This window comes from Mustela nigripes, chromosome 15 (assembly GCF_022355385.1).
Source record: "Mustela nigripes isolate SB6536 chromosome 15, MUSNIG.SB6536, whole genome shotgun sequence".
Classification (NCBI taxonomy): domain Eukaryota; kingdom Metazoa; phylum Chordata; class Mammalia; order Carnivora; family Mustelidae; genus Mustela; species Mustela nigripes.
Genome location: NC_081571.1, coordinates 24,703,268 through 24,730,863, shown reverse-complemented (window position 1 = coordinate 24,730,863; position 27,596 = coordinate 24,703,268). Strand labels below are relative to the sequence as shown.

Here is a 27,596-nt window from a genome sequence, read left to right as displayed (position 1 = left end):
GGTCTTTGCCAGCATCTTTTTGTATACTGTCAATGGGACATTACTGCAATAATCTTTATAATTCTAGTCTAGAAAAAATTTCACCTACGGTATACAAATGTCATTATTAAGGAAAGTTTAAGCAGACATCTTAAGGATGTCGACTCAGTTCTTTACTTTGTGTTACCTTTGCATTATAGAGACAAACTGCATGCAAAGGGAACAACAAATGCCATCTTCCATTATATAAATGCATATTTTATAGTTCATCATTTTACTCTTTCCTCTTGTAGACAAAATTTTGCCTCCTCATAATCAGGCCTCTCATGGAAAAAGTTACAGGATTTGCCTTTTCTTCACATCAAGTGTGTTACTTTTTTTTAAATTCCCTTTTCCCAAATAAGATATTGGATTTGAAAGAAAGATAACTAATTTGAACTCCTCTAACTAATTTGGAATCCTTTGCGATTCAGTGGAATTAAAGCCCTGGTTATAATAGACAATCTACATGCAAAGCACAGGCAGTCCCCCAGTTGCAAATGGGTTATATTCCAAAAGTTAATTTCAAAGTCTGCTGTTTAGAACCTGCAAAGGCATTTTGCCATGGAAACAAAGTTATAAATGACAGTTGAATTTCCAGGCTAGCCCACAGAAGCCTATCCAACCCTTAATGTGTTTGAATCCAATTGCTTCAAGAAGAGGTTTGTAACAGAACATAATAGTCCACTAACAGGCTGATTGGTGGTCCACTTGTCCATATCTCTCGATTTAGTGTTGTTGGCTTGTCATTTTAATATTTCTTCATTTTATCCCCTAAAGATGTATTAGTCAATTATTAATACCTTTCTATAAATAGTGCTTAATTCATTTCTCATGGCTATGTCGATTATTTTAGGACTTTGATTTATCTTAAAGCAAGGAACAAATAAGTATTCTTTTTTTCTCTGTGATAGAAATCCTAGTTTCTTTCTTTAAAGGGTTTTTTGGTTTTGGTTTTGGTTTTTTGCTTATCCTGAAATTTATGCAAAGTCAAAATTCCTTTCTAATCACTTGGTTTGATGTCAGTAATCCATAAAGGGTTTTCTCTTCTTTTGTTTTAATTTTCTGGTTAATTTAAAGATTTTATTTATTTATTCGACAGACCAAGATCACAAGTAGGCAGAGAGGCAGGCAGAGAGAGGGGAAGAAGCAGACTCTCTGCTGAACAGACAGCCCGATGGAGGGCTCGATCCCAGAACCCTGGGATCATTACCTGAGCGGAAGACAGAGGCTTTAACCCACTGAGCCACACAGGCACCCCGCTGGTTATTTTAAAAAGCCTTTGATAACAACACTTATCAAACAGCAGTGGCTTGACAAATATCAGTGATGGATTCCATTAATCAACAATACCAAACAGCATTTCACTTTTGCTGATTCACATCTCTGACCCCTGATTAAAGATAAGTGGTGCCTGGGGTGCCTGGGTGGCTCAGTCAGTTAAGCATCTGACTCTTGATTTCAGCTCAGGTCTTGATCTCAGGGTTGCGAGTTCAAACCCCATGTTGAATTCCAAGTCCAACTCACTAACTTCCTCACATGTCAACCAAGGTCCCTATTAATCTGGCTCCAGCCCATATTTTCTGCCTTGTATCTCCGTACCTTCCAACTCAAACTTCTGCACAGGCTTATTTGTTACCCCCAGGCACACTTGGCATTTTCCCAATCTCAGCCTTTGTTAGCTATCGTTCCCATTAAAGTGTTCTCCTCTGACCATTTTATTTGAAGCCTATTCTTCAAGGTTCACCTCCTATGTCAACCCTCCTGAAGTAACATGGACTAATAGAAAGACTATGTTAGAGTCAAGCTATGAATCTCAGCTCTGCTGCTTTCTTAGCTGTATGTATGAGAATATATGTTCAGCCTCTCAGAACCAAAGTTTCTCATCTATAAAATGAAAGTAGTAGTAATTTGATCACAGTGTTGAAGATTCAATAAAAGAAGTGGAATTTAAAAATCATAATGCCTGGGGCACCTGGGTGGCTGAGTCATTAAGCCTGATCCCTGATCCCCTTGTCCTGGGATCGAGCCCCACATCCAGCTTCCTGCTCTGCAGGAAGCCTGCTTCTCCCTCTCCTGCTCCCCCTGCTTGTGTTCCCTCTCTTGCTGTGTCTCTGTCAAATAAATAAATAAAATCTTAAAAAAAATTTTTTTTAATCATAATGCCTATGTTTGATCATCCCATAACAACTGATTACTTGCCTTTTTGAACCCCTCTAGCAAATTTTATCTGAGCTATTCATTTCAAATGTTGTATCTCTGGATGTCTTTTTGCGTGAGTATATTGTGTCTCCCTCACCAGGTATTTTAAATCTGGTTAAAATCCGTCAATCAAAAGCCAGACAGGAAATCAGAAACCATGTAGTTATTTTAAACAGAGGGATTTAATTCAAGGAATTAGTCACATGGACACTGAAAAATTAAAGGGGCAAATGGGGGATTCTGGAGGAAGTAGCTAACATCTGCTGGGTTTCAGGGGGCAGAGAACTAAATGAGAGAAACCTAGTTGTTTGGAGGAAGGGGGTCCTCATACAGTTAGTGCTCATGTCTCTGAAGGAGGTGTTGCATGGCTAGTGGTTATGCTAATGAGGGGACACAGCTGGGAAGCACAGGTAGCCTTGAAGGGATGTGGCCCAACCACTGCTAATTATGCCAAAAGAATGAGTCTATTTTGTAGTTCTTAGCTTTTGACAAGAATTACAAATAGGAAGCAAGTCCTGACTCTCCTTTACCTGCCTTCCAGTCTCTCTAGTTACCACAGCCTCCATAGGCTGATCCTGACAGGAAGGCAGCTGATGAGGGAATCTGGGGAATGTAGTCTCCAGACCTAGCCCTAGGATCCCAGAACACAGTATAAAAGGATGGACTTGGGGCTGAGAGCAAAAGAGAAATAATCAGCACAAAGAGTAAATTTGTTAGGGTCAGGTCACTTGTTCTTTGTACAGAGCCTTTGATATAAAAGGTAAGTCTATAAATGTTTCTTAAACTGTTTTTTTTTTAAGATTTTATTTATTTATTTGACAGACAGAGATCACAAGTAGGCAGAGAGGCAGGCAGAGAGAGAGAGAGGGAAGCAGGCTCCCTGCTGAGCAGAGAGCCCGATGCGGGACTCGATCCCAGGACCCTGAGATCATGACCTGAGCCAAAGGCAGCGGCTTAACCCACTGAGCCACCCAGGTGCCCCAAGTCTATAAATGTTTCTTGATTTATTCTCTCCTTTGCTATGTACCCCTCTCGGAAACATATTTGGATTGTCACTTTAAATTAGATTCTTACAGGAAAGGAGTTTGCTCTTATTCTATGTTGAGTAAGACGTCTAGCCTAGTATTAATGTTCAGTAGTATTAAGAAAATTAATATAGTAAATCATTTCATGAACATCCAAGTCCCTCCTCTGAAATACTTGATTGTTTTTGTAGCTGGGGTCATAGCTTGAGCTCAAACCATTTTATTGCCCTAGGATTTGAGCATGTTTGGGCATGTCCACAGAGCTGGTAGAGCAGGCCTATTTAGAAAGGAAGAAAAAAAATCTCATCCTAAATGAAGAGATATATGAAAAGTGTGCTTCAAGTTCAATTACCCACTATTAGAGGAAAAGGCTTAGTGGAACATACTACCTAGTCCATGAATTTATGCCTGAGTCCTAGAGCTACAAACAAATTATATATTTATCTGGTTCACTATGATATACATGGGAATTTGGGAGCTGAAGGCAAGAGCAACAGGAGAATGTCCATGGAAAACTGTATCTTGGTACAGGAATGGATACCCTTCAAGTCAGGCATTGGTAGTCTTAGCACAGATAGCACTGCAATCAGGGAAATTTGTTGGTTTTTGGTTTTGGAAACGACAGAAGAATACACCTCAATAAGCCAGAGGAGGACAGAGACAGTGAATGTCATGGAATTGCTCAGAGGACTAATTCTTGGAGTACACCTATATAGATCCCTGGGCATTCTTAGAATCATCTGGAAGAAATTTGATTATGGATGTGAGAAGAGTGTGAGGCTACTCTTTGAGAGCTCTACCACAACCCTATTTTTATTCTCAGTCTGCTGTAGCTTGGGAAAATGAATACATTTCAATTTCCCATGTTTTAAGTCTTGAGTTTCTACAATCTAAAGCTGAGTATTTATTTGACAAAGGTCATCTTCTGTTATATATTTAAATAAAGCTTCTTTATTTTACTTTGTTCTAACAATGGTAACCACTATTAGTAATTAATTTTAGTTTTTGTATTTTCAATGTAATAGTGCTGGGTTTATATCTTAGATGTACAGTATAAAGAAAAAATAAGATTAAAGTTCAGAAGTGCCTTGGTTTTCAAGAATTTTATACACAAAGATTTGAAATAAATAAAATTAGTATTTTCTTTACTTCACTAAAAGTATTCAATTTATAAACAGTTTCTCTAGTGTTTCTTATTACTCTAAGTCATTTTCTTTATCTAAAAGATGCCTGGCTTTATTTGTATACTATGTGTGAAAGTTAAAGGCAACTTATATAAAGATATTCACATAGCATAGATAAATTGTCTACTAATTCTAAAATGCAATTTGGTTTAAATATTTGCTTCTGAAATTTGAGGAATAGCTTTAAGTTTGGTGACATGTTAGATTATCTGATTTCTCATTTTCCATGTCATTTGAATTTTCTTTTTATTTTTTCCAGATTGAAATCTCATTATTTTGTTGATGATGTATTGCTCTGGTTTTGAAATTTGCTTTTTTGAAGGAAAAGAGAAAAAGACATGTAGTTTGGGAATAGCTTTTTCAAATCCCAAGTCATCTTTGGCCTCATTATCCTTATAGATGCCTATCTCCTTCTTCTGTCTTTAAAATTGATTCATATGTCAACTGGTTATGCTGGATAATGATCCTGGTGTGTTCAACCCCAGGGCTGCTCTCAGAGCCTCCTAAAGCTGTATAAAACATCAAAGAGCTGTTGACAGTCTAAAAGTCAGATATAGAAACCTTATTTTTTCAACCTAGAGAAAATCCTTATAATCTGTCTATTCTTTTAGAGCCCCTCCAGGTCAGGAACCTATTCAGTGAGTCCTGACCAGTAACCAGAGAAGACTTTCCCCTCTGTGGAAGTAAGACTGTCTCTATGAGCATTACTTTGAAACCCTATCATTAACACAGACAAATTTGAACTATTAGGATTATCATTTTGTGATTAAAGAATTCCTTGGTCTTTCCTAATTGGTTACTCTATAAAGAACAAATAATATAAAAGATGTGAACCACAGATGAGCAGTTTTTTGAAAAACCGAGTCAATCCTAATTTAACTTCATGTTACAAGGAAAGAAACCATCTATTTTTGAAAGTTGATGTTGTTTGAGCTGCTCTGAGATGCTCAAAGTATGGCCCATGGACTACCCTCATCAGAATCTCTTGGAGTGTTTATAACTACAGATTCCTGAATCCAAATCATGGTGTGGGGGATACCTAGTAGAACCATTATATCTTAATTAAGGACCCTGGTTGATTTTTATTCAAGCAAAGTTTAAGATTTACTTCTCTATAACAGAGTTCTTCTTTAGTATGGAAAGTCACTCAAGTGGATCTTTTTTTATTTTGAAAAGAAAACTAAAGCTTCCAAGGAAAGAGCCAAATTGCTCTGAATAATAATAAATTCACAAGATTTGGGGAATTTTCCTCAGGTAGCTTTAAAGGGAACTTTAAAGGGAGGTGGCTTTAAGGGGTCCCAGAAATTTAGAAAAATGTGGAGGAGATCCTTGTTAGAACAGATCCATAGCAAAATAGTGACAGGGTGGTTTTTAAGGAGAATGATGGCCAGTGGGAGAAATTTCCTTTAGTGGTAATGGCCAATGATCAGTGTCAAGTTGCTTCCTATTTTGTGCCTTGTTTCCTTTGCTCTTAGGGAGAAAACTGTTCCACCTATGGAGTAAAGCATGGCTGGGAAAGCACAGTGAGGAATGGAGATTACAACAGGATCAAGAATTTGGAGCAAGACTGACTATAGTCAAGTTCCTTCCTGTGTATCTTAGGAAATATTGAGGAAGGTTCTGGACTTCCCTTACCTCACCAAGTCACAATTAGCCGGGACAACTAATTATATACCTATCATTTATTTACCAGGCATCAGGCACATACCAGGCATTTTCATGAATTATGTCATTTAATCCTGCAAAATAGGCATTTTATCTTCATTTTTCAAGTGAGGACATGACTCAGAGAATAACGTGCCCAAGGATAACCAACCAGTCAGTAGTAGAGCTGAGATTCAAGCCCAGATATACCTGACTCTCCCCACAACACACACACTTTATACCATACTCCTTTTCAGAGACAAAGGGTGAAAAAGCTTCTGACTATTTTAACTGGTCTACCTCCTCCTGATCAATTGCTTTCACCTCCCTCTCTTCTACCAGAGGTATAGCACTTCTCCATCTGAAAAGAAGAGCAATGGCAGTAGTCTTTTCTCTGACTCTGCCCAGAGTTAGAGCCCCAAATGTTGCTCAGAGAACTCAGTTGGCACAACACCTCCACCTCGATCTGCTTTCCCATCTCTCTTCCTCACCAAACTTTTCCTCCCATCTTCTTTAAAGACAAGTTTCCACTTGCTCTTTGACTTCTTTATCTCTTTCTTTCTCCTCAACCCACTGTATCTTGTCAAGTGTTGTGACGTGTCTGAGATTTTATGTCCCTTGCAAGCTAATAATTTAGACTGCCACAGTTTCTTGGGTGCTAGCAGAAGACCTGAGTCTTCTGGGTCAGAGGACTGAATTACATATGACACAGCAAGCAGCACCAGCTTCATGTTCACGGCAATTCCCTTGACTCCCAGCTTTCGCCTAGGGACAACATGGAGTGGACCAGGGGATGTCACATATGCAGTAGGTCTGCATCACAGCTGAGGAACGCAAGCTTAGAACTCCCCAAACTTTTACAATGGGCTGCAAACAAAGCTGTTTAACCTTCAGCACAAAAGATGACATTTTCATGCTAAATAGTTAAAAAAAAAAATCCTCCTATTGCATCAGTGGGAGACACTATTTCTGCCTTCCAAGGCTGTCTGTTTATACAAACATCCTGGAAAAGACAGATAATCTGGAACCAAAGCTGCTTCTGCCTCTGCTCGTGAAACATACAGAAACATGACAGTTCTATGGAGAATTGTCTCCTAACATATTCTTGAATCTCTTCCTATTAATCATACAGAAGATGGCTGTCTTAAAAGTGCTCAGTAATCTCCTTCCTAATTATATGATTCAATAACCTTCTAGAATCCTTGAAGGGACCTCCAAGAACAAAGTCAACCATTCAGGAAGTATTTAAGGGGCCTACCACATGCCAGGCACTGGGTAAGCAAAAATAGGCACAGTCCTTCTCTTCCTGAAGAAAGCAATGGAAATATGTCCAGTATTCACATATACCAAAATGTTGCAAGCTATAGGGTCATAGAGGGAAAGTATACCCAGTGTAGGGGAGCGGACATGAACAAGGGGTCTTGAACTCCTCTGGGAAGTCAGAAATGTTTTTCCTTACTCCTGTGAGTAAGAGATAAGATGGTTACAAGGGAGAAAACTGGAATGTGCAGAGAGCCTGTGGCTGCTGGAATCACAGCACATTTGAGAAACTAAAAGGAGGTCAGGAAGTTTTCTGTACAGGAAGTAAGGGGAGAGTGGTAGGAGATGAAACTGGAAAAAGCAAGACCTCATGCAGTCTGGTAGGCCATCTTAAAAATTCTAGTCATATCTTAGAATAAAAGCTGTTTAAAGGTTTTCGATGGAAGTGACATAGTCATACTTGCTTTTAGAAAGATCAATTTGGGGGCGCCTGGGTGGCTCAGTGGTTTAAGCCTCTGCCTTCGGCTCAGGTCATGATCTCAGGGTCCTGGGATCAAGCCCCGCGTCGGGCTCTCTGCTTAGTGGGGAGCCTGCTTCCTTCCCCCCCCCCCCCCGCCTGCCTTCTGCCTACTTGTGATCTCTGTCTATCAAATAAATAAATAAAAATCTTTAAAATATATATATATATAGAAAGAAAGGAAGAAAGAAAGATCGATCATTTTGGCTGCAGGGGCACCTGGGTAGGTCATCAGTTAAGTGCCCAACTCTGGATTTTCGCACAGATCATGATCTCAGGGTTGTGGAATTGAGCCCCACATTGGGCTCTGTGCTGGGCATGAAGCCCACTTAGGACTCTCTCTTTCCTCTGACCCTCCCCTTATTCTCTCTCTCATCCCGTCTCTTAAAAAGTAATAATAAAATAACCAAAAGAGATCATTTTGGCTGCAAAGTGGAAAATGAATTGAAAGGGCTTAGACTGTATATGTGAGGCCAGATTGAATTAGTGGCAATTGGTAAAAAGTGGACCAATTTGGGAGTTTCGAAAGATAAAATTGCCAGGACTTGAAGCTACAATGAATATGGAAAATGAGGGTGAGGGAGATACCAGGGATGACTATTACATGTTTGATCTGAACAACTGGACAGATGAGGAGAAAGGAATACAGGAAGAGTTTATAAACTCAGTTGAACCACACTTTGTAGCTGTAAGACATTAAGTAAACATGTCAATAAAAGAGTAGGTATCAGATTTGAGATTTAGGGGAAGGGTCTGGGCTAGAGACAGAGGTGTCTCTAGCCCAGCATATATTATCAGCATATAGATAACTAAAGCCATTGGTGAAGATAATGATGTTTAGGTCAAGAGGTTATAACGGAAACAAAAGGGAGAGGAGAAGGAAACTGCACAGGAATTAGAGACATAGTACTCAGAAGTGCAGGAAAAAATGCCAAGAGTATAGGGCCAAAGGAAGAAGTTATATTCAAAGAAATAATTGGTCAACGTGTTGACTATTGATGAGAGTTTAAGATAGATGATTGAAAATGACCCTTATTTTATTGAGAAGAAAAATGAAGTACTGAGAAGTGACTTGTTCAAAGCTGACGTAAATTCTTGTGCCTTTCTAGATTCCCAGAGAATTCATACTGGTGCCTGTGTTAGGGTTATTTATGTGTATGATTCATTCTCTCCACAGGACATAAATTCCCCAGTCCTCACTTGACTCAACCTTCCAGTGTTGCATATTGTTGACTACAATCTTTATATCTACTTCAGTGATATTCTGGAATTATGTCTTAGTCTCCTTCAAAATAGCTGTTCTTCTTTGTTGTGCCTATACATGTAGGAATGCCCAGGATACTTTTTAAAAATACAGTGTTTTAAAAAATGTCATTTCCTGTTCCCTGCCCCCTCCTCGGACAAAATCTTAAGGGGTAGATTATAAGATTCTGGCCTTTTAAAAAACTCCCAAGAAGGAAGCTTAGGAAATTACTAGCTTAGAATTAGGTTTGGAAACCACTAACTTAGTCTTCAACCAAACAGAGCTAGGGGAGCAATATGGAGTAGCCACCCAACTTGCCCACACTCTGATAAATACTCATATTTTAAAACAATACACAGTTATGCTTCAGTTACTCAGAGATCAGATTTCCAGCAATTTTGTCTGGAAGAGGGCCAAAACTGGAAGTTAAAGAAAGAAAACACCTCTCACAGGGAAAGAACTTTTGATAGTGAACAGCAATAAAAATATCTCAAAATATCACTCGATATAGAATCACTGTCCTATTTACTGATGGGAAGAAAAAGATTCTCTCCTTAGCTGGCTATGGATAGAAATATCTGATCAATCATCACCTGGAGCCAGAGAAATGCCATCAAGAAAAAAGAGTAAAAAATAAACAGTAGAGTAGAAAGGATGAGGGGAAGGCTCAGAGTGGATAAAGAGACAGATGAGGAGATGAGAAGCAGTGACAGATTATTAGAAAAGGTGATGAGAACATTCCACAGAGGAAAAAAAAAAGAAAAAAAGAAAAAAAGACATCACCAAAATAGGGATCCTATATACCTCAGCAATCCCCTGGGACTTCAGCATATGGCCAAGGTATCATATTTGATGGTTAACCGTGGACAAAGGGTTTCATTAACCATTGTACTCTTTAAGAATGTAGGGAGTAAGTAGATTTTAAGAGGATTTCTGAAACAGGGTTAAAATAAAAATACTGCTATATTAAAATGCAGCACAATTAATAAAGTGAAATAAAGCTAGAACGGTGGAGCCTGGTTACATTCATCACTGTTTTTGAAGGGACAATTACTGGAGTCGGACTCTCGGTCCCAAAGACGACCCCCTTCCCAAGACTTTTAGTGGAATCTGCAAAAGTAAGCAGCCCTGGCCGGCCCTCGGGAATTATTGCAGCGCCCCCAGTTGCTGGAGGTTTAAAGGAATCTCTGCTCCGTTCACTAGTAAGCTTCGCGCTGTTGTAGAAATTAAGGTAATGGGTTTTCATGCGATTTGGCTGGGGAACAGACCAGGAAACTAAGCCCCACGTTTTCAACTGAAGTAATTATCTAAATATTTTTGCTTGCCGTAGAGATCCGGGGCTCTAAGTGTTTAGGATGGAAAATATCCAACCCACTTCGCTTGGCTTCCTATTCCTTGGGGGAGTGTCTTTAAAAGCACCTGCCAGCGTTAAGTTCTTGTGCTTTCCGAAAGAGGCTGACCCGGCGCGTCTCGGAGGGAGCCTTTTACAATCTGGACTGAGAATTGCGTGAGTGGCCCTAGGAAGTCAATTAACTCCACATTTCCCTAGTGTTGCTCTCCGGCTGGCCGCGGCAGATGCTAAGTCGAACCTAGCGCAACCAGGCCTCAGGACGGACCGTGCAGCCCCGGGAGGGCGGTGGGCGCCCTGGGAGCGGTAAGGGGGCGCTGGAACGCCCAGTGTTAGGGACTCGGCGGGCGACTCGCGCTCCCGGGAAAGACCCGCAGGGCTGGCAGGCTCGGGCGCGGGGCGGGAACGCGGGGTCCGGGCCGGCCGGGGGCGCCGTCGGCGAGGCTCGCGCAGCCGCATTGGGCGCGCCGATTCGGGGCTCCTCCTCCCGGCTCCGTAGTAAGCATGGCGGCGGCGGCGTTCGTGGTCCCTCGGGTGAAACAGAAAGCGGGAGCTACGCGGAGAGGGAGCGAAGAGCGGGGCTGAGGCGGCGCCGTCACTGCCGGAAAACCACCCCAACAGTCAGAGCGCCGGCGGCCGCAGCGGCCCCGAGAGTTGGCTCTGCCGCTGAGGTAGAGCGAGAACGATCAGGAACCCGAAGAAGAGGCGCCAGGGTAGCCGCCTTCCTCCGCCTCAGAGCGGCGTGACTCGGAGGTGAGAGCGCGGGCGCTCCCATCGGGAAAGGCGGGGGAGACCGAGCTGTCCCATTCCCGTCGCGGAGCAGGCGCCACGGAAACCGTTAGGCTGGGTCTGAGGGGCCGCGGCGCCGAGCGGGGATCGGGCCCGTCGAGGGGCCCGGCCCACCCCGTCCTGTGGGCGCGCTGTGGGCAGGGGGGAGTGGGGCCGGGGACAGGACCCGTCAACTTGTCGGCCACCTGCCGGGCCCGAGTCTCGCCCGCAGGCGCTTGTGGGGGGCGCGACTGCGGCCCCGCCACCAGCCGGAGGAGGCGGCGCGGGCGGCCTTCCCTCCGCTCCCCCCCGCCCCGGCCGGCGGTGAGCAGCGCCACTCGCGGAGGCTCAGGGGGTCGAGTGCGCAGCCCGCCGGAGAAGATCGCCGAGCGGCCGCCGTGCCTTAGGCTTCGGCCGCCAGGCAGTCGCCGGACTTGAACGTTTTTTTCTGAAGAGACTTTCCCCCGTTCATCTTGGGGTTAAAACCTCGAAAACCCGCCCTGGTGTGTTTGATCCTGTTTGGCTGGTGCCAGTACCTGGCCGTTCCTCTACGCGGCTGAGTTAACCACCTGTTCAGTCAGGAGGTTGACTGGAGGCTGCGGTCCTCGCCCTGTTTAACAACCTGGATCTTTGAACTTTTGACACGGCTGTGGAGGGACGCCATGCGTTAGGTAAAGGAAAATGAACACATAATTTTGTCATACAGTCGGGAGCACAGCGGGGGCTGTTGTAATTGAAGTAGTCGTTGATCGTTCCTTTATCAAACAGCGTTGAAAACCTTGGGATATTGGGGGGGGGTGTAATGGTTGCTGAGGTGCTAGGGATCTTGAATTAGAGATTTTCTTTTGTGAAATTTGTGTAAGTTTCTTTGGCCACCTTTGTGTCTGAGCATCTTCTAACTAAGAATAATAAGCTGGTAAGATTTTTTCATTTTTATTTATTTATTTATTTATTTTTTGCCTTGTTAATCCTCATATGTGTTTGGTGTGGACTTCTAAAACCGAGCAACATAATTGTTTCGTATTGTGGTCCCTCTTTTTAGTTCTTGTAACCAAAGTTGGAGTGTTTTTCTGTATTATAAGAATGAAATAACTAAAGTTGAACTGTTACTATACTATTTTACCACCATGCTATTACCAGCACCCAAGCTAAACATATGCCACTTAAGAAGTTGGAGCCATATGTTAGGCAGCAACTAACTGAGATTTGTGACTGTGATCTTGTATTTGTGTATTTGCTAAATCTGTAATTCTTGCCATCGTGTAAGTTTTGTTTGAATCACCTAAAAATATTCCAGAGGAATGATTCCTCTGCCTTTTTGGTATTTTCTTGGTTGAATTGATTTCTCTCGAGTAATGAGATAAAGTGCCTATTAAGACAGACGGTGGGCTTAACAGAAAAGAGTGATAAAAGGATTTTTAACACATCTTTTGTAACATAGGACCTAAAATTTCCTTTCAGCTTTTTGGCCCACTGGTAGTTCTTGCCATCACTAATAATACTAGTTAGTGGGAAGAAAGGATAATTTAAGAGGAAAAAAAATCATTAAAATTTTTACAAATAACATTCTATTTTAAAATTTTAGCACTGTCCTTGTAAGTTTTACTGGTTTGTTTGTTTGTTTGTTTTCATTTTCTTCACAGATCATTTCTCAATTTTCTTAGGTAGGTTGACAGAAATTCTTTTATCCCAGGCTGGTTGCCATTAGCCACCTGTATGCTTTTGAATTAACTCCCTCTTTTTCCCTTTTGTCTCTCCTTTCAAAACCTCAAAATCATTGAATGTTTAGTGAATATAAACATTCTGGTTAACCCTGGCCTCAGTCAGATGTAATCATAAAGGCAGTTTCCTTCTTCCAAATTAATGATAAGCATTTGAAAAAACTGATGCTAGGATTATCATTTGGTGTAATCTGTGTCATCACTTCCCCTCATCATGTGAGTAATTGAGAGCTGATTCATTTTACCATGCATTTAATAATTAATTTTTTGTTGTAAAACTTCTACAGTATAATATTAGGCATATTTTATTACTAATTAAGAAAACTGTTTCCCTCTTCTCTGACCAGCCAGGCATAGGTCAGGACTGAGAGACTGTAAAACCCAGGACAAAAAAAAGGAATATATGATTAGTATTCTCCTTGTCTTGTAGCTTTACTTAGGTAAAGAGCACTTAATTTATAATATGCAATATTTTTAGTTTAAACTCATGGGTAATGTATATGATTGTTTTAAAACTTTTGTTTTTATGTTTATGCATGCAAGTCTTGTGTACCTTATATTTAATAGTTTGATGAAGTACTAAAAACTTTTTTTTATATTCTGGGTGCATTTTTTTATGAAAATGAGTCTAGGTGTTATCATTAAGAGTGATGTAGGGATAGGCCCATGTTTTCCAATTTTATTAGCCAGGTAATCAATTGATAGGGGATTTTTTTTCTCATCTCTAGCACACTTCAAATAAATTTAGAATATTGAAAAATCTAAAGAGAATACAGTGTATGTCTATCCCATTGAATTGTTTAGTGCTTCAGTTATCACATTGCAAAAAAAAAAAAAATGTCCTTATGGATATCAATGTCAAGAGCTGCTTGTTAAAAGGAAATTAATGGCCAATAGTGTTGAAAGGCAAATTTTGTTCTTTTAACTTATATTGTAAGCTTTTATAATTTTAATATTTTGATCTCATTTCAAAGTATTGTTCAGTGATCTTTTAATCTCTTGATCCTTATCTCTCTGTCCTTCTACTATTACAGTTTTGTTTGTCTTTCACATACACTTTCTAAGTTTGCGGTGTAACTTATCTTCTTCCATCAAGTTATTTTGTGGGTGTTATCTCTTTGATATTTCCAATCACTTATCACCCATTACCAGTCCTCAAGTTATTTTTTCTCCAAGGTAGAGAGGTACAGTTGGTAGATGACATGGGCTTAGAGGATGATGAGCTATTATTAAAGTGGGGATACTAAAGCAGTATATCTTTCCTTCAAGTTGTTTAGAAAATAGTTATGGATACTAGACTAACACACAGAAAATCATTAGCAAAAATATAAGCTGTTATTATTAAATTGTGTGGAAAAGACTGTAATTCGAGAGAAGGTGAGGCCACTGAAGGCTGGAAGATCATAGAAGGCATTTGGAAGAAGTCAGACTTGAAGCTTGGGGAAAACTTAGCAAAGGGAAAGACATTCCAGAAAAGACTGACATCCAGGGCTGGAAGTAGGAGCAGGGAGACCAGTCTGAGAGCATCCAAGGGTAAGTATTAAGAGGAAGAAAGAGAAGGTGGCCTACAGATTTTGGCTAAGCCCCAGGGCATGATCAAAAGGAATAGGCAGGGCTGGAGAAGATAATTTGGTTGTATCCTTAAGAACTCATCACTGAAAGAACTATGTGTCTACTTTGACATATTAATACCTTAAGCTTTATGTGTAAGGGATAGCTATATATGTTTTATATATGTGTGTTTATTACAGATAAACAGATCAAGAATAGCAAACTTTTTCTGCAGACTGCCAGATAGTATTTTACACTTTGCAGTTTACTTGTAGTCTCTTCTGAGTATTCTTTTTTGTTTATTTTTTAAATGAGTTTTTATAAATATAAGAATCATTTTTAACTCAAGGGCCAAGCAAAAACAAGCTCTCTGTGGGCTGTATTTGGCTAGTGGACCTAGTTTGCAGACTTCTGGCTAATAATTGGACTAGGTAATTGTCCTTACAGCACATGAAGTGAGATGCCTTATATCATTTGTCTACATGGTTGTTTGGTGCTGTTTGTTATGAATGTCATTTATATTTGTTCCCTCTGTTATAGTAAAAATAAAGAAAATATGCAGAAATAACTATTACTGTAATTGTTATTTTGTGGCCAAACTTCTAGCAACAAACAGCCACTAGGTCTCAGAACTAGGAAGTGAAAGAAGAAAAACCTTTGAGCCAGGCCTTAGAGCAGTGAAAATAGTTACATCATGGCTTGATTTAAAATTTTGTAAGGCTAAGTATATCAACTGCCTTTTCTGATTTTACATAGTTTAAACTGAAACTGGCATTTTACAAACTTTGGCCAGGGTACTGGTGGCTTTTAAGAGATAATAGGGATCTGCTGGTAGGAAACCTTGTCTTTAAAAGTAGTCTAGGATGAGTTAGTGAGGAGGTAAACAGTTAAGTTAGATACCTTTCAGTAACTCCAAGAGTCACTGTGTTACAGAATAGGCTAATAATTGATATTTACATTGATGAGGTTGAGTCATCAAGAAAAGGTTGTGTCATGTGCAGATTAAGGTAAAGAAGACCTAGAAATCACTTTTAAAATATTTCCATTAAGGGATGCCCAGGTGGCTCAGTCAGTTAAGTGTCTGCCTTTGGCTCAGGTCATGGTCCCAGAGTCCTGGGATTGAGTCCCACATTGGGCTCCAACTCAGCAGGGAGTCTGCTTCTCCCTCTGCCTGCTGCTCCCCGTGCTTGTGCTGTCTCTCTCTCTCTATCTGACAAATAGAATCTTAAAAAAAATTTTTTTTTCATTTTTTCCATTAAGATTATTTAAATATAAGTTATGGTAATTTAAAGGATAAGTATCAGTTATTTTGGAAAATTCATTTACATGGAATAGCTCTGTGAAGTTTCTAAATTTATAGATGTGTATATCTGAAGCAATTATTTCCTTCACATTGTGTTTCATATGGTGCCTCGGGGTTATGGTTGCATGAATGAATTGGCTAGTCATCAAGAGTAATGACATCATTTTGTGTCATCAGGAGAGCCAGAATATGGCATAGAACATTTTTTGATCTGAAGGCATTAGTAAATATGTTCTATACATGAAGGATAGTATTAGGTGCTAGAAAAGAGCAAAGACGAGTAAGATGGAGAGTGGCCTAGATAAAATCAGTGTGTTTTCTTTTTTCCCCTCTTAAAAACATTAAAACCAACCAAACAAAACTTCAAAACTTAAGTTAATTTTTGTAATTTATTTATATTAACATTTCTCATACTTTGTAAATGTGTATACTGTCTTATATTGTAGGGTAGTACAAACCTTTTGAACGAAATTTAAAACTAAATTAAATTTCCATCATGAATTGCTACGTAAAAAAATTTGACTTTTTAAATTTTGCTTTAGGGGCACCTGGGTGGCGCAATGGTTAAGCCTCTGCCTTTGGCTCAGGTCATGATCTCAGGGTCCTGGGATCGAGCCCTGCATGGGGCTTTCTGCTCAGCAGGGAGCCTTCTCCCTCAGCCCCCAGCTTGCCTCTCTGCCTACTTGTGGTCTCTCTCTCTGTCAAATAAATAAATAAAATCTTTAAAAAAAAAATGTTTGCTTTAGAGAGAAATTAACAGTTCGGTTCCAACCTCCCTTTTGCCAGAGCCTAAAACAGCTGGATCATTCCAGCTATTCTGTTTTTTAGGAGTTTACCATGGATCTTAGTTCCAGCTTTACCCTTATTAGCCATATGATCTCAGATTAGCTTTTTTCCATCTTAAGTTCCCAGTCATTAAAATTGAGAAAAATACCTATCCTGTTTTCCCCACAAAAAAATTGTGAGCACCCAAAAAGATATTGGAAACCATGTAAACAAAGTACCAAGTAAACGCTTATATTAATCCTGCCATATTGGAAGCAATGCAGTTTTGTTTTTTGGTGGTTTTTTTGTTTGTTTGTTTTTTGTTTTTTTAAGTAACACCAGAGTGAGTTCAAGTTTTATCCTCCAAAGTTCTGCAGATGTGCTTCCACTAAACATTTAGTTCAATCAAAAGTTTTAACTGCTTTTTTGGCAAAGAGATTGCATGTAAAAGCTTTCTTTTCTATTCTTAATAATCTTTCATTGTGGTCCATATCCAATGCCTCTGTTCTTTTTGCAAGGGAGTACTTATCTTATATTCCAAGCAACTTCAGCTAGTCTTTTCTAGAGTGGGATAAAAATATGCAAAAAGGGAATTCCTTAAGATTTTTTTTTTTCTCCAAGTGGAAGAAAGACTATTCCTGTGTATGGAGTAATAATATCCACTTGTTGAACTCTCATTGGTGTTTAGGCCCTATACTTGGTAATTTTTTAAATCCTATACAGACATGCTGGATATATGGTAGTACTTTTATTTTACGGATGGAACTGTTACTTCTGATTCACTTTCATATCTCTCTTCCTTTCTAGCTTTTTGAGATCTCTTCTACTCTTAGTCAGAAATAAAAGTAAACTTGATGTGTACTTTGAAATAAACCTTGATATAAAAGTTACCTAAGTTTAATAAATTAGATTGTATTAATCAGCCTCTATCACAAATATCTAATAGATATTTTCTGTTTTCCTCCTTTAGAATCCACATTTCAATATACATTTGAACAGAATAAGTTAGAAAATATAGGTGATTTCTTTATTATTTAATTCCTCAGGGAGAGAAAAAAAAATCTTCCTACTTTGGGGATCCTATACAGGGGTTCATGTGCATTTTAAAGCACAGTTAATACTTCTCTTTAAAAACTAATGATGTGCTTTCTTTTGCAGAAATAGATATTCTGTACAAGAACTGCTTTTGAGATCAAGCTTGAAGGAGTAGTCATTTATATCAGAATCAGTTTTTCTTAAGATTTGCTTACATTCTTAAAGTGAAAATATTTATAGTATGTGATTTCATTTTCTAGGTTTTTTTTTTGTTTGCTTAAGACAGGCATTCTCAATTTGCAGTTTTGTTCTTAAGACTTGATTTTTTCCATATAATATTTTCATTTGAAGTATATGCTTTCTTCTTATACTTTTAGTTAATAGTTTTTTATTTCTTCTATCAGTGTTGGGACCAGCAATTTCTGATACTTCAGATCAGTAGGTGCATTATTATTCTTCAAATGCCACTGTATGCTTACAGTTATATTTTTTATAAATATTTATGTATTTCTTTTAGCGGGGAGGGACTGAGCTAGAGGGAAAGGGAATTCAAACAGACTCCATGCTGAGTGCTGAGCCTGACATGGAGCTCCATCTCAAGATCCTGAAACCGGGACCTGAGATGAAGCCAAGAGTTGGACGCTTAACTGACTGTGCCACCCAGGAGTCCCTGCAGTTATATTTGTTTAATCTGTTCCTTGAACCTTGTTAAAATTGGCCTAATGTGTGTGGTAGAGTAGCCTTGGAGAAAATGTAGGTGCAGTTTCCTTCTAATCCATCTTTCAGCCTGCTTCCAGGCTAGTATTTTCAAAAACATGAGTTTTATTCAAATCATTGCTCAATTTTAGATATTAAAATCATACCACAATTCTGCTGCATCAATTATAATGTATTTGGTCTCTATTTCAAAGTATATAGTCCATTGATATCATGTGACTATATTTATTCCCAACTATGTAGTAGAAAGAACATACATTTTACAGTAGGCAAGTAGAGGTTTATTTGTTGGCTTCCTCCCTTATTGGCTGTATATAAACATGAACATGTTACTTACCTCTATGGGCCTTAGTTTCTTCACTTTAAAGAGGGGTAATAAGAGGCTCTAACACCTAGATAACCTGTTGTTCTTTTCACCATTTATTCATCTATCATTTGTTAATTCTTGAAATGTCCTAGATACTATGAATGTCACAAAGATGAATACTGTACTCCTTCCCTCTAGTAATTCACAAACTGGGATGAAAGGTAAAGACATATAAACAAATGCATATTTAAAAATAATTAAGGGTAAGTAAAATACCTCTTCTCTTGCCATTTTTTTCACTTATATGAATCCTTTTTGCCATTTAATACTGAACTGCCATGTTTCTCAATATCATGATTGTGTACATATCATACTATAGCATATATATTTCCTATCTGTCTCAGCTATTAGTTTATGAACTTCTTGAGTTGGAACAGAACTGCTGTCATTGGCAATTTTTTTTTTGTATAAAGGGGCAGATAAGGTATTTGGCTGTATGGACTGTTACAACTACTTAACTGTGTTGTAGGAGCATTAAAACAGCCATAGATAAGTTATAAACGTTGGGTATGACTGTGTTCCAATAAAACTTTACAGAAACGGGACCAGATTTGGCTCACAGGCCTTAGTTTGGTGACCCCTGCCTGCCATGCTGCATACTCTATGCCTGGCAAATAGAAGGCACTCAGTAAACAATAAATTAACATATATTAAATCCTTCTATGTTCTGACTGCTGTTCCATACAACTTTATGTATGTATATCAGTTTACTTAATCCTTAAAACAACCCTCTGAGGTAGATAATATTGTCATCTTTTTAAAAACGAGGAAACTGAAGTAGAAAGTAAAATAACATGACCAATATCACACAACTAGTTAGTGAAAGATTAGGGGTTTGAACCCAGGCACCCGACTCCAGAGCCTTGGCCAATTCCAATGTATTAAATCCTAGGAGTATAATATTGATTCAGTACTAGGAAACACATTGACATAATTAACTATATTCATGGATGAAAGAATAAAACTATATGATTATCTTATTAGTGCTAAAACTATCATTTTCTAAAATAAATTGTCCCTAATAACTGTTAATAGGAAATAACCTTGTAATGGGTTATTAGTGAAATATTAGAAGGACTTCCGTAAAAAGATAGAAACGTACCATTTGTCCTAAAGTCTCAGCAAGTTCATTAAGAAGCAAGAAAAATAATTAACCTCTAAATAGGGGGTGTGTGTGGGATAAGGTGAGATATTATCACTGTTGGTATTTGTGGTTGGTATGATTACCTACTTAGAAAATACAAGATAGTCAACAGAAAATGATTTGAGTCACAAAGAGATTTCAGTAAACTAGCTGGCTATAACTTGGATTATTCTTTAACTTTATTTTTTTTTTAAGATTTTATTTATTTATTTGACAGAGAGAAAGATCACAAGTAGGCAGAGAGGCAGGCAGAGAAGAGGGGGAAGCAGGCTCCCCGCTGAGCAGAGAGCCCGATGCGGGGCTCGATACCAGGACCCTGAGATCATGACCTGAGCCGAAGGCAGAGGCTTAACCCACTGAGCCACCCAGGCGCCCCTGTTCTTTAACTTCCTTATACACCAGCAGTAGCCAACTATGAAAACAAAAAAGTAGAAGCTAAAATTATAAAATACTTAAGAATCTTCTAAAATATACAACAGCTACATAAAGAAAACTATAGGAAGATCTGAATGGATGGAGAGCATACTGTATTCCTGAATGTAACAACTTAATACCATAAAAATGGCAGTTCTCATCAAATGAGAAAATAGTCATTATAATCCTAATTAGATTATGGTAGGATTTTAGAATGGAATTTGACAAACCAATGTTTCAAGTTTTGAGAAGGTGAAATGCATAAGAATGGCCAAGTAAATTTCAAAAACAAATATAACAACAGTGAACATACCTATCAAAAGTCAAAACATACTATAAAATTACAGTTTTTTAAAAAATAAAAATTTGGAGGAGGAATGAGCATGTTGATCATAGGAACAGAATATCGAATTCAGGAGGAACTCCATGGATACAGGAGAATGTCTTGTGTGATAAACTAGTGGTGGAAGAGCTAGTCTATAAATGGTGTGGAACAATTGACTGTCCAGTTGAGGTAAAGATAATTAGGGACCCTCTTTGTGGTACTATCAAAACTAAAATCTAGATGGGCTATTATTCTGAGAAATTCAAATGAAAACATCAGGGAGATAGGATTTTTTTTTAAACCTTTGTATTAAAATGAACAAAAACTGGACAACCTTAATATTACTAAGTAAAATTGGAAAACAAAGTATAAATAATCTCATCTTTTTGAGGAGAAAAGTTCAACAGTACCTATGAACTTTAAAAGTGCTTTACTTCTAAACAGATTTTTTTTTCTGTATAAAGATACTGTCATGTTCATATAGAATATTATATGGATATTTCTTGCAGAGGGGGAAATGTAAGGAGAAAAATGGAAGCAGTTTCATTGTTCGACATTAGAATCGTTAAGTTATGATATGCCCTTATACGGTAGAATATTAGGCAGCCTAGAAAAGAATGGAAATAGATAACAAATGTACTTCTTTAAGAAAATATTACAGTATTTCACATGAAAAAGAAAGACACTGACTAATACATGTCATTTGGTTTATACAACAACCAAAAAAATCTAGAAAACCTTATATATACATAGGAAAGTGCAGAGAACAAGCCTAAAAGTGTACCTTTCCCTGTGGGTAGCTGTAGAAATGGAAGTTGAAATTAGGGGCAGGAGGAAGAATTTAAAATGATGACTATACATATGTTCTTAAGTATAAAATGTACAACTTTTGTGAGGTAGCAAAAATAATAAAACATAAGAAAGTTTGGATTTGGCAGTTATGATTAGTCCGTGTTAGAGCCACACCTTCTTGTTGGACAGTCTTGATTTATGTCTCTTTTTTCTGTGTAATTTTTAATAACACCTGCCTTCATTCACAAGCTTTCCATTTGGTGTCTAAAATCATTGGTGTATTTAAAACTAGCACTTTCAGCATAGCAGTGGGTCAGAAACTGTTACCATAGATTAAAGAAGCAAGAATTATAGATAAGTGATTCTCAACCTTTATAACCTTACCCGCAAAACAAGACAATTTTAGTGTACTTTATTTTCTGAATATTTATTATAAAAGCAATTTTTTCAAATGTAAAATTACAAAATTGAATATAGTTTTCAAGTCTGTTTTGTCTAGATATTTTTATTCCTCACCCCCTTTCAGTATTAGAACCTAATATTTTAAGAAAGTTGGTGGTAAATTCTAGGATTGATGTCATCAGCTTGAGCTAAAGGTAGACTAAAAAGAAGGAAAATTTAAAAAAAAAAATAAAAAATGATTCCCCCCCCTTCACTTTTCCCTTTGAGCCTGATGGTGGGTTTAAGGAAGGCACGTATTGCACGGAACTGGGTGTTACAGGTAAACAATGAATCATGGAACACTGCATCAAAAACTAATGATGTATTGTATGGGTGACTAACATAACAATAAAAGTTTTAAAAATAAAAAAATTTTAAAAAGATGGGAGAAGATGAGCGTGTTCAGAGGCAATGATATTTAACTCAGGCATAATAATCGATTTATAAACAATGAATCTGTTACCTCCGAAAGGGCAATGTTAAAACATTGGGTTCTACAGACAAATCTTTCTTATAAGAAATACAGAAATGTTTCTTGATTTTCTCATGATGTCTTATAAAATTCTCTATTTAGAAGGAAATGTTAAATATGGTGAAATTACAGTGAAGCTACTTCAATAGCTTTTACAGGGGAATACAAGCTCTTCTGTTGCAAACCTAGATGCCAAGGCGTTAATTCTGGTCAGAAAATATTCAGAAACAAGAGGTTTTAGTCTTTAATTCAAAGTCATCCCAATACCTATAAGCAAGAATTTGAAATCCTAAAAAAGCAAAGTGAATATAATATATAAGCCAGCACATTTTAAAAGGACAATAAAGTATTTGTAGATGAAAACAGAATTGCCTCAGATATAATTACCTTGGGCTCTAAAGGTAACCCAAGTGCTCTGAAAACATGAGCTAGAACTGTAAAATGGGATTTAAGACAAGGGCACTTAGAAAAAAAAATTGTTGGTCTTAATTATGTGTACACTCTCTGTCCTTTAACAGATTGGGGTTGATTTCTTAGAAGCAACTCCTGCTCTCAGTTCCCATGGTTTCCTGACTGGATGTATCTTTTTTATGTCTTTTTCATCAGAAGTGCCTTTGAAGTCTATTTTAACCAGATTTTCATGTTAGTATTAAGGTGTGATTTCCTAGTGGGGCATGGGAGCTTTATCTCCAGAGGGCCTAATTAAATTAAGTTATATATAATGTGTCTGGCATTGGAGAATAATGGTAGTGGCCATCAACTTCTCCTTTTTTTTAAACCTCTGTTCATTTATGTGGGATAAAAGTCTGAGACCCACCCATCCTACACATTTTACTTCTTCCACCTTTCCAGTGGACAAGGAATTAGAAAATAAGTTATAGTAAATTTGTTGCTAATGATCTATATAAATTACCACCTACCTTATAAGGAAATGTATTTTATATACAAGATATGTATTTGCCTTTATTAGGTTAAACCGCCCGGCTAGCTCAGTTGGTAGAGCATGAGACTCTTATTAGGTTAAACCATGTGAAATCGTGTTATTTTAATATTTTTTACCTTAGAAATGACAATTTCATATGGTTCATTACAGAAAAATGCCCTATAAACACTGCCCTATGTATAAAAACAGGTTATTGCACTTGCAAGAAAAATATGTTGTAAGTTATTTAAATAGCATAAATTTATAAATAGCAGATCAATGAACCATATATGCCAAATTAGGTTTATAAATACATCTACTTAAACAACAAGGTAAACTTATAAGCCAAAAACATCACTAACGTATATATGCATCGTTGTACACTATTGGGTTATTTAACCTTCTCCAGAAACCAAATTGAATGGCAATAATAAAGCTAACCGTATATTAATTTATAAATAAAAGCTCCTGGACTTGAGAACCATGACCTAATAAAGTCACTGCAAAAACCAGGGCAATCAAAGAGGGCACTGATGATAGATAGATAAACAGATAGTAATGTATCCTTCTGCAAATTGTGGGAATCCTCTGACTGTATTGCAGCTGAATGTCTTAGCAGTGAAGTAGAGGCCCAAGTAATCTTTTGAAATGTGTTAATTTTACTTTATACATTCTGTTAACAAATTTTATTAATAAGAGCTCATTCTGCAGGTTGCTAGTAAGTAACACTTGGTCTGACACAGAATTAAAGTCTTAAAAAATTCTGTGTCATTTGTCCAAAGCATCTGTAAAAAGAACATTGATTTTTCTTTTAGTTCAGTACATATCAAGAGCACACAGCCAATTGGTGAACCCTGGACCATATTTTTTAAAAATCATGCTTTTAAAGCGTGGCCATTTGGTTTCTATTTATAATAAATTCACTCACCTTTCTAATGTCCACTGGGTACATTAAAAATTAGGAGTAGTGTGAGGCACCTGGGTGGCTCAGTCATTTAAGCGTCCAACTCTTGATTTCGGCTCAGGTCATGATCTCAGGGTTTAGAGATGGAACCCCACATCAGGCTCTGACCTGGGCATAGAGCCTGCTTGGAATCTTTGGAATCTTCTCTCTCTCTCTTCCTTTGCCCCTTTCCCTCCCTCAAGTACATATGCTAATTCTCTCAAAATAAAAAAGGAAAAATAAGAGTAGTGAATTTTTAATGATATGATAATATGTTGGCTAATTGGCGCCTGGGTGGCTCAGTGGCTCAGGTCATGAACCCAGGGTCCTGGGATCCAGCTCTGCATCCGGCTCTCTGCTCGGCGGGAAGCCTGCTTCCCTTCCTCTCTTTGCCTGCCTCTCTGCCTACTTGTGATCTGTGTCTGTCAAATAAATAAATAAAATCTTTAAAAAAATAAAAAAGAAAGAGTAGTGAATTTGATTCCCTGTCAAAAGTGAAAGGGACTGAATTTACTCTTCTGCCTGAAAGAACTTAAAAAACTAGAAAAAAATGAAAGAGTGGCACTTAGGATGTTAGAAATCAGGCAGTGTAAAGGGGGTAAAGAAGGCAAACCGTATCTTTGGACCTGATTATTGCCAGGAGAAAGTTTCCAGAGCATGGCACAGGGGAATCCCAAATGGATAACAGCTGACTCTCTGAGTTGATGGAGCTTGCAGTCCCAGGAGACTAGACTATGCAGAACAGAGTACCAGAGAGCAGAAATCTACACAGAAAAAGGACCTCAAAGATCGGGAGAGGGTCCCCCTTGATCATTTAGCAGAGTATTGGTAAATGCATACATGTAAGGAAACTACTCAGGATTAGAAAAAGAACCACCTAAAACAATTCTATAGAACAGTATCCAGGCTCACAGACGGCCAGAAATAGTGCTGCTTTCTACCAGCTAGAGTAGAATGTCTCATAATTCACAGGGTATTTGGTAGAGTACTCTGAAGGATCTTGGCTCAGTAGTGGAAAAAAATTAACCCTAGACTAAAAAACGCAGCTCTGTTCCTGTCTAATGTAAAAACGCAGTTCTGTTGTTGCTTAAAGCACAACCCAAGTCACTTACCCACATTGAGTTCTCAGAACAAAACTCAAAAATACTTAGAGGAATGCAAAAATATCCAGTAGCCAACAAGGTAAAATTTTTATCTGGCATTCAGTCAAAACTACTAAGCCTGTGAAAAAGCAGGTAATAACAGGAGAAAAATAATTGACTTAAAACTGACTCCAAAGTGATATTGATGGTGAATTGGTGAACAAGAACATTAAAACAGTTATGACTGTATTTGATATGTTAGAGAAGGTAAAGGTAAAATTGAGCATGTTAAATGGAGGGATCTTCTAGACTAAAATTTCAGTGTCAGAGATAAGACACGTGGCATGAGATTAATGGCATGCTGTACATTTCCAAAGAAAAGATGAAGACATAGCAATAGAATTTATCCAAAATGAGGGGCGCCTGGGTGGCTCAGTTGGTTAAGTGTATGACTTTTGATCTCAGCTCATGTCTTAATCTCAGGGTTGTGAGTTCAAGCCCTGTTGGCTCCATGCTGGGTGTGGAGACTCCATTTAAAAAAAAAAAAGAAGAAGAAGGAAGGATCCAAAATGATACACAGAAATGAGAATAGTTTAGAAGATGAACTGAAAAAAAAAATAATAAGCAACAAAATTTTTCCAAATTTGATAAAATATGTAAACCAAGAAACACCATGTAAGGACAATGAACAAAATGGCATCAAGGAACATAGTAATCAAATCAGTTAAAACAAGTGACAAAGACGTGAAAAGAAGGGCCATCTGTACCCCAGTGTTTATAGCAGCAATGGCCACGGTCGCCAAACTATGGAAAGAACCAAGATAAGGAAGATGTGGTCCACACACACTATGGAGTATTATGTCTCCATCAGAAAGGATGAATACCCAACTTTTGTAGCAACATGGGCGGGACTGGAAGAGATTATGCTGAGTGAAATAAGTCAAGCAGAGAGAGTCAATTATCATATGGTTTCACTTATTTGTGGAGCATAACAAATATCATGGAGGACAAGGGGTGTTAGGAGAAGGGAGTTGGGGTAAATTGGAAGGGGAGGTGAATCATGAGAGACTGTGGACTCTGAAAAACAATCTGAGGGGTTTGAAGTGACGGAGTGGGAGGTTGGGGTACCAGGTGGTGGGTATTATCGAGGGCACGGATTGCATGGAGCACGGGGTGTGGTGAAAAAATAATGAATGCTGTTTATCTGAAAATAAATAAATTGAAAAAATTAAAAAGCAAACAAACAAAAAACAAGTGACAAAGAGAAAGGAAATCTTAAAAGCCACTGAAGAAAAGCAGATCAAAGGTAGGGGTAACAGCAGATTTCTCATCAGAAGCTATTTAAGGTAGAAGATAGTGGAGCAAGATCTTTGAAACACTAAAAGAAAAAAAAATCATCACCTAGAACTCTTTACCAAGCAAAAGCACCTTCAAAAACAGGCAAAATAAAGACTTCTCAAACATAAAAAAGATGAAAGAATGTTATTTTAAGTCCTATACTAAAAGACGTTAAATGGAGTCCTTTAATCAGAAGGAAAATTAAACCATAAAAGATACCTGGACCTACAGAAAGGAATGAAGAGCACTGGAAATAGTAGCTATTGGGTAAATATATATGATTTATTAAAAATCTAAGTATCTTTAAAGGACAGTTGACTGTGTACTGTAAAAATAATAATGATTATAAGGTTTAAAACATGTAAAAGCGAAATATATGATAACAATAGGACAAAGCTAAGAAGGGGAGAAATTACAGGTATGTTGTTGCAAGGGTCTGATACTTATACCTGAATTAGTATGTTACTTGAAGTTAGTGTATGATAAGTTAAAGATGCATGTTATAAGCCTTGAAGCAACCACTAAAGTGGCAAAGAATAATGGACTGTAGGCCAACAAGGGAGATAAATGAGGTAACAATAATTGAAATAAAGCAGATAAAGAAGAAAAAGGAAAAAACACAAGAAGCAAATAAAAAAACAAGATAGTACATTTAAACCCAGCCTAAGCACTGTAATTAAAAGGCAGAGATCAGTGGGTTAGATTTTTTTTTTTTTTAATCAAGACCCAGGTATATCATATCTATAGGAAATCTACTTTATTTTTTTTTTAAACTTTTTTTTTTTTTTTTTTGTCAGCGAGCGAGAGCGAGCATAGGCAGACAGAGTGGAAGGCAGAGTCAGAGGGAGAAGCAGGCTCCCCGCAGAGTAAGGAGCCGGATGTGGGACTCGATCCCAGGACGCTGGGATCATGACCTGAGCCAAAGGCAGCTGCTTAACCAACTGAGCCACCCAGGCTTTCCAGGAAATCTACTTTAAATATAAAATACATATGTTAAAAGTAAAAGGATGCAAAAGATATGGCATGTTGAGCCTTTACAAAAGAAAGCTGGGGTT

At 38.1% G+C, this 27,596-nt stretch overlaps 1 protein-coding gene across 3 annotated transcripts in view; it reads left to right on the top strand.

The window, feature by feature from the left end:
* Nucleotides 1-10,556: 10,556 nt before the first annotated feature.
* The window catches only part of FNDC3A (fibronectin type III domain containing 3A), a 178,523-nt gene continuing 161,483 nt past the window's right edge, over nucleotides 10,557-27,596 (top strand). Inside the window, exon 1 of one of the 3 annotated variants that reach the window (XM_059378318.1) lies at nucleotides 10,557-10,600. The gene's annotated coding sequence lies outside the window, so the exon portion shown is untranslated. The other 2 variants (XM_059378317.1, XM_059378319.1) reach the window with 2 other exon arrangements.